Below are 9,843 nucleotides of genomic sequence, written 5' to 3' on the forward strand. Positions count from 1 at the left end.
CATTTTTTTTTTTTTTTTTTTTTTTTTTTTGAGACGGAGTTTGGCTCTGTCGCCCAGGCTGGAGTGCAGTGGCCGGATCTCAGCTCACTGCAAGCTCCGCCTCCCAGGTTCCCGCCATTCTCCTGCCTCAGCCTCCCGAGTAGCTGGGACTACAGGCGCCCACCACCGCGCCCGGCTAGTTTTTTTGTATTTTTAAGTAGAGACGGGGTTTCACCGTGTTAGCCAGGATGGTCTCGATCTCCTGACCTCGTGATCCTCCCGTCTCGGCCTCCCAAAGTGCTGGGATTACAGGCTTGAGCCACCGCGCCCGGCCTTGCATTTCTTAAATAATAAGACTTGAAAGTCAAAATTACTCCTTTATCCCTGGGCTGCAGAATGGGTTTTGTGTTAGTAGTCATGAAAACAACATTCATCTCCTTGTACATCTCCATCAGATCTCTTGGGTGACCACATGCACTGTCAATGACCAGTAATATTTTCAAAAGTCTTTTGTTCTGAGTAATAGGTCTCAACAGTGGCTTTAAAATAAACCATGTTGTAAACAGATGTGCTGTCATTCAGGCTTTGTTGTTGTTCCATTTCTAGAGCAAGGGCAGAGTAGATTTATCATAATTCTTAAGGGGCCCTAAGATTTTCATTGTAAGTCCTTTTTTTCATTTGTCTCCTGTTTAAATCATAAGTATAGAAACACCTTAATATGGTCATTATTTGATGGTAGTGAGATGGAAAATACTTTGCCATCTTAGAAAGGGTAATGACTAAATACTGGCCTAATGCATGTTTTTCCTCTGAGAAGGAGGAAAGCCACTTAATGGTCAACATTGAATCCTGTCAAGCAGAGTAGGAGGTAATATAGCCTCCTTTATAGCAATACAGCCTCAGGATATTCCTGAGATTATTGAAAGATTAAATAGACTGGGCATGGTGGCTCACGCCTATAATCTCAGCATTTTGGGAGGCCGAGGCGAGTGGATCACCTGAGGTCAGGAGTTTGAGACCAGCCTGGCCAACATGGTGAAACCCTGTCTCTGCTAAAAATACAAAAAAATTAGCCAGGTGTAGTGGCACGAGCCTGTAATCTCAGCTACTCAGTTTCATGCACATTCATGTAAAGAGACCACCAAACAGGTTTTGTGTGAGCAGCAAGGCTGTTTATTTCACCTGGGTGCAGGCAGGTTGAGTCTGAAAAGAGAGTCAGCAAAGGGTGGTGGGATTATGATTAGTTCTTTTTTTTTTGAGACGAAGTCTCACTCTGTCGTCCAGGCTGGAGTGCAGTGGCTCGATCTCGGCTCACTGCAAGCTCCGCCTCCCAGGTTCGCACCATTCTCCTGCCTCAGCCTCCCGAGTAGCTGGGACTATGGGCACCTGCCACCACGCCCAGCTAATTTTTTTGTATTTTTAGCAGAGCCAGGATGATCTCGATCTCCTGACCTTGTGATCCACCCACCTCGGCCTCCCAAAGTGCTGGGATTACAGGCATGAGCCACCGCGCCTGGCCATATTATTAATCCTTATAGGTTTTGGGATAGGTGGTGGAGTTAGGAGCAATGTTTTGCAGGCAGGGGGTGGATCTCACACAGTACATTCTCAAGGGTGGGGATAATTACAAAGAACCTTCTTAAGGGTGGGGGAGATTACAAAGAACCTTCTTAAGGGTGGGGGAGATTACAAAGTACATTGATCAGTTAGGGTGGGGCAGAAACAAATCACAATGGTGGAATGTCATCAGTTAAGTCTATTTTCACTTCTTTTGTGGATCTTCAGTTGCTTCAGGTCATCTGGATGTATATGTGCAGGTCACAGGGGATATATATGATGCCTTAACTTGGGCCCAGAGGCCTGACACTCAGGAGGCAGAGGTTGCCCTGAGCCAAGATTGAGCCAATGCACTCCAGCCTGAGCAACAGAGCAGGACTCTAGAAAGAAAGATGTATTTGGATTCACTTTAAGAAAGAGTAAATAAGCATTTAGGGCTGGGCACGGTGACGCATGCCTGTAATCCGGTGGCCAACCTGGTGAATCCCTGTCTCTACTAAAAATACAAAAATTAGCCGGGCATGGTGGTGAGTCTCTGTAATCCCAGCTACTTGGGAGGCTGATGTTATAAGTAAAGTTTCAGTGCCGCAAAAGAAATAGCACTTGAATATAAAGTTTTCTTTTTAATTCTCAGCAAGGCAAGTTACTTCTATAGAAGGGGGTTCCCTTGGGGTTCTTATCCCTGACACATGTGGCCCCTGCTGCTGTGTCCTTCCCCTATTGGCTAGGGTTAGACTGCACAGGCTAAACTAATTCCGATTGGCTAATTTAAAGAGAGTGACAGGGTGCGTGGTTTCGCGGGAAAAATTGTTATGACAGAGCAGGTAGTGAGTCAGGGTGGGGTAGGTAATCGGAATGAGTTAGGGTGGAGCAGGTAATCGGAATGAGTTAGGGTGGAGTAGGTAATCGAAAAAGGTTGCTTTACGAGGAAGTTAAGTTTAAAAGAAGTAGGCAAAAGGCCCAGCACTGTGGCTCATGCCTGTAATCCAAGTACTTTGGGAGGCCTAGGCCGTCGGATCACGAGGTCAGGAGATCAAGACCATCCTGGCTAAGGTGAAACCCAGTCTCTGCTAAAAATACAAAAAAATTAGCCGGGCCTGGTGGCGGGCGCCTGTAGTCCCAGCTACTCGGGAGGTTGAGGCAGGAGAATGGCATGAACCCAGGAGGTGGAGCTTGCAGTGAGCCGAGATCGCCCACTGCCTTCCAGCCTGGGCGACAGGGCGAGATTCCATCTCAAAAAAGAAAGAAAAAAAAAAAGTAGAAGGCAAGGAATTGAACATACTGGCATACTGATTCTTTGAAAAAGAAAGTTAGAACTCATATCTAACACTGAGGCAGGAGAATTGCTTGAACCTGGGAGGCAGAGGGTGCAGTGAGCTGAGATAGCGCCATTGCACTCCAGCCTGGGCGACAAGAGTGAGACTCCCTCTCAAAAAAAACACAACATTTAAAATCCATAGATACTTTTTCGGTCTCCGGCTGCCGCTGCAAGAGAAGCCGCCATGTCTGCGCATCTGCAATGGGTGGTTAGCACTGCTCCAGTTTCCTGTCAAGAGGAGTAAGGAGACCTACAGCACCGAGCCCAATAACTTGAAAGCCTGCAACTGCTTCCGCTACATTGGGCTTATTCACTGCAAGACTGTGGGCGTGGAGCCGGCAGCCTACGGCAAAGGTGTCGTGGTCGTGAAGCAGAGATCCAGCCAGGGGAAGCCTGCCACCTCCTACGTGCAGACCACCATCAACAAGAATGCTCAGGCTGGGCACGGTGGCTCACGCCTGTAATCCCAGCACTTCTGGAAGGCGGAGGCGGGCGGATCACGAGGTCAGGAGTTCGAGACCAGCCTGACCAACATAGTGAAACCCCGTCTCTACTAAAAATACAAAAATTAGCCGGGCATGGTAGCGTGTGCCTATAGTCCCAGCTACTCAGGAGGCTGAGGCAGGAGAATCACTTGAACCCAGGAGGCAGAGGTTGTGGTGAGCCGAGATTGCGTCACTGCACTCCAGCCTGGGCAACAGAGTGAGACTCCATCTCAAAAAAACAAACAAACAGCAACAAAAAAACAAGAATGCTCATGCCACCCTCAGCAGCATTAGACGCAGGATCCTCAAGAACAAGTACCGCCCTGACCTGCACATGGCAGACTTCTGCAGGGCCAGCGCCAACCTGCAGCAGCCAGAAGCCTGTGATGGTGAAGAGGAAGCGGACGGCCTCACCAAGAGCTCCTGAGCCCCCTGCCCCCAAAGCAATAGTCAGCTGACTTTCTCAAAAAAAAAAAAAAAAACAAAAACAAAACGAATCACGAAGTCAGGAGATGGAGACCATCCTGGCTAACACGGTGAAAACCTGTCTCTACTAAAAATACTAAAAATTAGCCGGGCGTGGTGGTGGGCGCCTGTAGTCCCAGCTACTTGGGAGGCTGAGACAGGAGAATGGCCTGAACCTGGAAGGCGGAGATTGCAGTGAGGCGAGATAGTGACACTGCACCATAGCCTGGGTGACAGAGTGAGACTCCATCTCAAAAACAAAACAAAACAAACAAAAAACAAAAAATCTATAGATAAAGGAATTCAGATATATACTGGTGGAGAACTATAAGGTTCTCATCTGTCTTTGGGGTGGAGAAATTGGTCTGAATGCCTCTTAATGAGACATAGGTCGCTCTCAGTTCAAACCAGGGCCTAGAGCGTTAGGAAGATCCAAGGCTCCTTCAGGCTCAGCTCCACGAAGTGACCATAGCTTTCTGTTAACGACTGGTAGCCATCAACTGTCTCAGGAGTCTGGGATTTTGGCTGTCAGAAAAATTAGAGGGGGATGTTCCTCTCAAGATCAACTATCTAATAATGTTTAAGAATTTAGAGGTTAGCCGGGCGCGGTGGCTCAAGCCTGTAATCCCAGCACTTTGGGAGGCCGAGACGGGCGGATCACGACGTCAGGAGATCGAGACCATCCTGGCTAACACGGTGAAACCCCGTCTCTACTAAAAAATACAAAAAACTAGCCGGGCGAGGTGGCGGGCGTCTGTGTTCCCAGCTACTCAGGAGGCTGAGGCAGGAGAATGGCGTAAACCGGGAAGGCAGAGCTTGCAGTGAGCTGAGATCTGGCCACTGCACTCCAGCCCGGGCGACAGAGCCAGACTCCTTCTCAAAAAAAAAAAAAAAAAAAAGAATTTAGAGGTTAATAATAATAAGCTATGTGACACTTCTTTCATCTTAGGATCTAATAGCTGTTTACCACTACTAATTAGTATATAACTCCTTGGCTGATGGTGAGGGTGGTTGATCTGCACTTTTATGAGATGAAACATCTGAGAGTTGAGTTGAATGGAGTCTGTACCTCTTGAGGTACTTCTGATGAGTGGTTTCCTACATGAAAACTATTTTCTTACTTCTAAGATTGAAATGGGACACTGAGCAACCCAAAGCAAGTGGATTGCAGAAGGGGAATATTCTGCATGTACTAGCACGTGCACATTATGCATGTGTGTACATGTAATGCAGAATGCAGGCACTAATTTTTAAAGACATTTTTTCATGTTCCTTTCACTCCTTTTAGCCAGTTGTTTAAGAAAATTATGTTTTTCTAGCCGGGAGTGGTGGTGCATGCTTGTAATCCCAGCTACTCGCGTGGCTGAGGCAGCAGAACTGCTTGAACCCAGGAGGTAGAGGTTGGTTGCAGTGAGCCGAGATCGCACCACTGTACTCCAGCCTGGGCAACAAGAGCAAAACTCCGTCTCAAAAAAAAAAAGAAAATTATGTTTTTTTTCTTCTGACAAGAAAAGACAAGCTCTGAGTAATGAGAATATACACACTGTGGAAAATGGCATGCTTAGCCATAGAATGCTAATTAAAAGTAAAATGCAAAAATGAATATGCTACTCCTTGAGTTAGGTTTTTTGTTTTTTTGGAGATGAAGTTTCGCTCTTGTTGCCCAGGAGTGCAATGACGCGATCTTGGCTCACTGCAACCTCCGTCTCCCAGGTTCAAGTGATTCTCCTGCCTCAGCCTCCCAAGTAGCTGGGATTACAGGCATGCGCCACCATGCCTGGCTAATTTTGTATTTTTAGTAAAGAAGGGGTTTCTCCGTGTTGGTCGGGCTGGTCTCGAACTCCCAACCTCAGGCGATCCACCTGCCTCCCAAAGTGCTGGGATTACAGGTATGAGCCACTGCACCCCACCTTGAGTTAAGTTTTGGTCAGTGTCCACTGTAATGTTTTGTTGACAGTTACTGTGAATGACCAATTTGTAAAAGGGGAAAATCCAAACTTCTAACCACACTGAGGTCATCATGGATTTATACCATGCATGAGGCCGTAATAATTATAATAACTCAACTATTGAGTCTTTTACATCTATTTACATCCTTTACATCTATTTACTCATCTCATTCTCCACAATCACCACATAAGGTGTAGATACTTTATTTATCACCATTTTACACATGAGTAAAGAAAGCACTCCTTTACTCACCACAAGGGAGAGGTAACAGACTTGCCTAAGGGCATGCAGCTTGCCAGCAGAAAAGGCAGGTTATGTGATTTCATTGCAGGCTCTTATAACTATTGAGCTATACTGCTTGTTAGTAGAAAGCCAGATAATGCTATGGGATTAGCCCAGAGATTTACAAAAGAGGAGACCTGGGCACATTTGAAGGCAGAATGGCTTGAACGGCCCTGAATACAAGATAGGAAGAGGATGTTGAAGAAAGGTGGGGTCCCCTAAGACCACTTGGAATTAGGATAGGTTATAGGTTGTTGTGCTCTGGTAAAGGTAGGCTTTAGCAGAGGTAGAACAATACTTATTCTTCTGAGTATAAGTATGGAGAGCTGCTGTGAAGAGAAGACACAGAAGTGAAAGTAACTTGTACCTGATGACTTGAGCTTCTGGGCAGTGTGCTGGAGCTGGCTTGTGCCAGCTCAAGAGAGCCCTTGTTAGACATCAAGGAATTTCGCAAGAAGGTTGGTAGCTTGAAATTAGCCAAAGTGGGAATATGTCAACTCCGGAAATTAGCAAATACTACAAATGAGGGCCTCCTCACCACCACTCAGAACTGGTTTACCAGAACACCTTACACTCCCTTTCTTCTCTTTTCCGCTTCACTAACAGTAAAAAGCCTGCTGAAGTGCCAGTTGAATTCAAACCTTGAGTGAGTGCCGATTTGGGAAAGGCACTGTGCCAGATCCCAGGGTAAGAAAGACCAACCCCTCAAGTGAATAATACTGTGATGGAGAGTGAAGAGCGTGCAGGTGTAAATCCTGGACTAGCTGTCGGCTCTTGAGACAGTCACTTAACCTTGGGTTACTCATCTGTAAAAGGAGATAATAATACATATTCCAAAGGGTTATTGAGATGACTAATGAGAACATGTAAAGCTCCTGGCACAGAGGTGTTCAATAGGTGATGGTTCTAAGAGTGGCTGACATGTAAACAGATGTCTTTCATATAGCTTGATATAAGAAATAAAGACGGGAGCGGGGCACAGTGGCTCATGCCTGTAATCCCAGCACTTTGGGAGGCTGAGGTGAGAGGATTGTTTGAGCCCAGGAGTTCGATACCAGCCTAGACAACAAAGTGAGACCCTGTCTCTACAAAAAAATTTTTAAATTAGGCATAGGCCGGGCGCGGTGGCTCATAACTGTAATCCCAGCACTTTGGGAGGCTGAGGCGGGTGGATCACAAGGTCAGGAGATCAAGACCATCTTGGCTAACATGGTGAAACCCCATCTCTACTAAAAATACAAAAAAAAAAAAAAAAAAAAAATTAGCTGGGTATGCTGGCAGGCACCTGTAGTCCCAGCTACTTGGGAGGCTGAGGCAGGAGAATGGCGTGAACCCGGGAGGCGGAGCTTGCAGTGAGCTGAGATCATGCCACTGCACTCCAGCCTGGGCAACAGAGTGAGACTCTATCTCAAAAGAAAGAAAAAAAAAAAATTAGTCAGGCATGGTAGTGTACGCCTCTGGCCAGCTACTTGGGAAGCTGAGGCGTGAGGATCATTTGAGCCCACGAGTTTGAGGCTGTGGTGAGCTATGATTGCACCACTGCACTCTAGCCTGGATGACACAGCAAGATTCTGTCTCCAAAAAACAAGCAAATAAAATAAATAAAGACAGAATGACTACAGGTCATATAGTCCCCTGAGCAGATTCCAGAGTTTTCAGGGTGGATGTTTCATGGATGATTTTTTTCCTTGGTTGTTATCAGAAAGTTACCGGGGGGTTTTTGTCCCTACAGAAGTTTACCGGGTTTACTTGTTGCTTTTACCTCTTTTTAGCCTGTTCCTCACTATATATTATTTATTCGTAAGACAAACCATGGATTTGGAGATAGGCACACTTGGATGTATATCCCAACTCCAACACTTACCTGCTTTGTGACCTTTGGCAAGATTCTTTACTTCCTAGAATCTCAGTTTCTAATTTCATGCATAGGTGTAATAACTGAATCCAACCTTTTGGTTTCATCTCCCTTTATGCTTCTGCATCCCTATGCAAAAGACACTGTGTCTTTTGTATATACTGCTCCATCTGCCTAGAAAATTTCTGCTCTAGAGGTAGAACAGTACTGCATTAAGAACCAAGGCCTACATATCAATCTGTGCTTTGACATCAAATCTAGGTGACCATGAGCATGATAATTATCCTCTTTATACCTCAGTTTTTAAAATTTGTAAAATGGGGGAAATAATATCTCCCTCATTGGGTTGTTGTAATGATTAAATTAATCCTGTAAGAGCTAGATTTATGTCAGGCATATAGGGGGCACTGAAAAATTCTTAGGCATTACTCCCATTCTTATTACTGCTGCCCTCATTGTTCCTCAAGCTGTGGTTCAAAAATCGCTTGCTTTATGAAGCCTTCCCCATTTTTTCCATCCTATTATTTACTTCTCTTCTCTGTACCCATTGAAGTTTATGAACCACCACATTTGGAGCACCTAGTATGTCCCAGGAACCCTCCCAGGCATAGTACAGATGTTGTTTTATTCAGACTATCCAATATGTTCACACTTATTATTCCAGCTTCCTTCTGGGATACATCAAATTTTTTTTTTTTTTTTTTTTTCAGATGGAATCTTGCTGTGCTGCCCAGGCTGGAGTGCAGTGGCACGATCTTGGCTCACTGCAACCTCCGCCTCCTGGGTTCAAGCGATTCTCTTGCCTCAGCCTCCTGAGTAGCTGGGATTACAGGCGCCCACCACCCATGCTTGGCTAATTTTTTTGTATGTTAGTAGAGATGGGTTTTCACTATGTTGGCCAGGCTGGTCTTGAACTCCTGACCTAAAGTAATCCACCTGCCTAGGCCTCCCAAAGTGTTGGGATTACAGGTGTGAGCCACCACACCTGGCCGATAGATCAATTTTTTTTTTTTTTTTTTTTTTTGAGACGGAGTTTTGCTCCTGTTGCCCAGGTTGGAGTGCAATGATGCAATCTCGTCTCACTGCAACCTCTGCCTCCCAGGTTCAAGCGATTCTCTTGCCTCAGCCTCTCAAGTAGCTGGGATTACAGGCACCTGCCACCATGCCTGGCTAATTTTTTTTTTTTTTTTGGTAAGTTTTAGTAGAAATGGGGTTTCACCATGTTAGCCAGGCTGGTCTCGGACTCCTGACCTCAGGTGATCCACCTGCCTTGGCCTCCCAAAGTGCTGGGATTACAGGTGTGAGCCACCATGCCCAGCCCCAATCAAATTCTTAAAGGCCAAATTACCTTTATAAAACTGAGGACCCCCTAACATTTACCATGTAAAAGTTTCTCTCCTTTTCTCTGTGAAAAAGGTGGAATCTACAAATTAAGTAATACCTGTATTTTTACAGATTTAATCTCTCAGCAATTATTTACTGATCGATTACTATGTGTGCTTACTATATTAAGTGCTGGGAATATGATGGTGAGCATAACTAATCCTGGTCCCTGATCACATGTGGCTATGTACATCTATTAATTAAACTTAAACAACATAAGAACTTCACATCCACACCTGTACTAGTCATCTTTTATGTTTTTTTTTTTTTTTTTTTTTTTTTTTTTTTGAGACGGAGTCTCGCGCTGTGTCACCCAGGCTGGAGTGCAGTGGCGCGATCTCGGCTCACTGCAAGCTCCGCCTCCCAGGTTCAGGCCATTCTCCTGCCTCAGCCTCCGAGTAGCTGGGACTACAGGTGCCCGCCACCACGCCCGGCTAGTTTTTTGTATTTTTAGTAGAGACGGGGTTTCACCATGTTAGCCAGGATGGTCTCGATCTCCTGACCTCGTGATCCGCCCGCCTCGGCCTCCCAAAGTGCTGGGATTACAGGCTTGAGCCACCGCGCCCGGC

At 45.8% G+C, this 9,843-nt stretch overlaps 1 protein-coding gene and 1 pseudogene across 1 annotated transcript in view; both read left to right on the forward strand.

Annotated features, from left to right (window-relative positions):
• The window catches only part of TXNRD1 (thioredoxin reductase 1), a 138,532-nt gene that overhangs the window by 53,835 nt on the left and 74,854 nt on the right, over window positions 1-9,843 (forward strand). The gene's annotated exons all lie outside the window — the stretch shown is intronic.
• Window positions 3,039-3,797, forward strand: LOC112634176 (annotated as a pseudogene).

This window comes from Theropithecus gelada, chromosome 11, assembly GCF_003255815.1.
Source record: "Theropithecus gelada isolate Dixy chromosome 11, Tgel_1.0, whole genome shotgun sequence".
Lineage (NCBI taxonomy): Eukaryota > Metazoa > Chordata > Mammalia > Primates > Cercopithecidae > Theropithecus > Theropithecus gelada.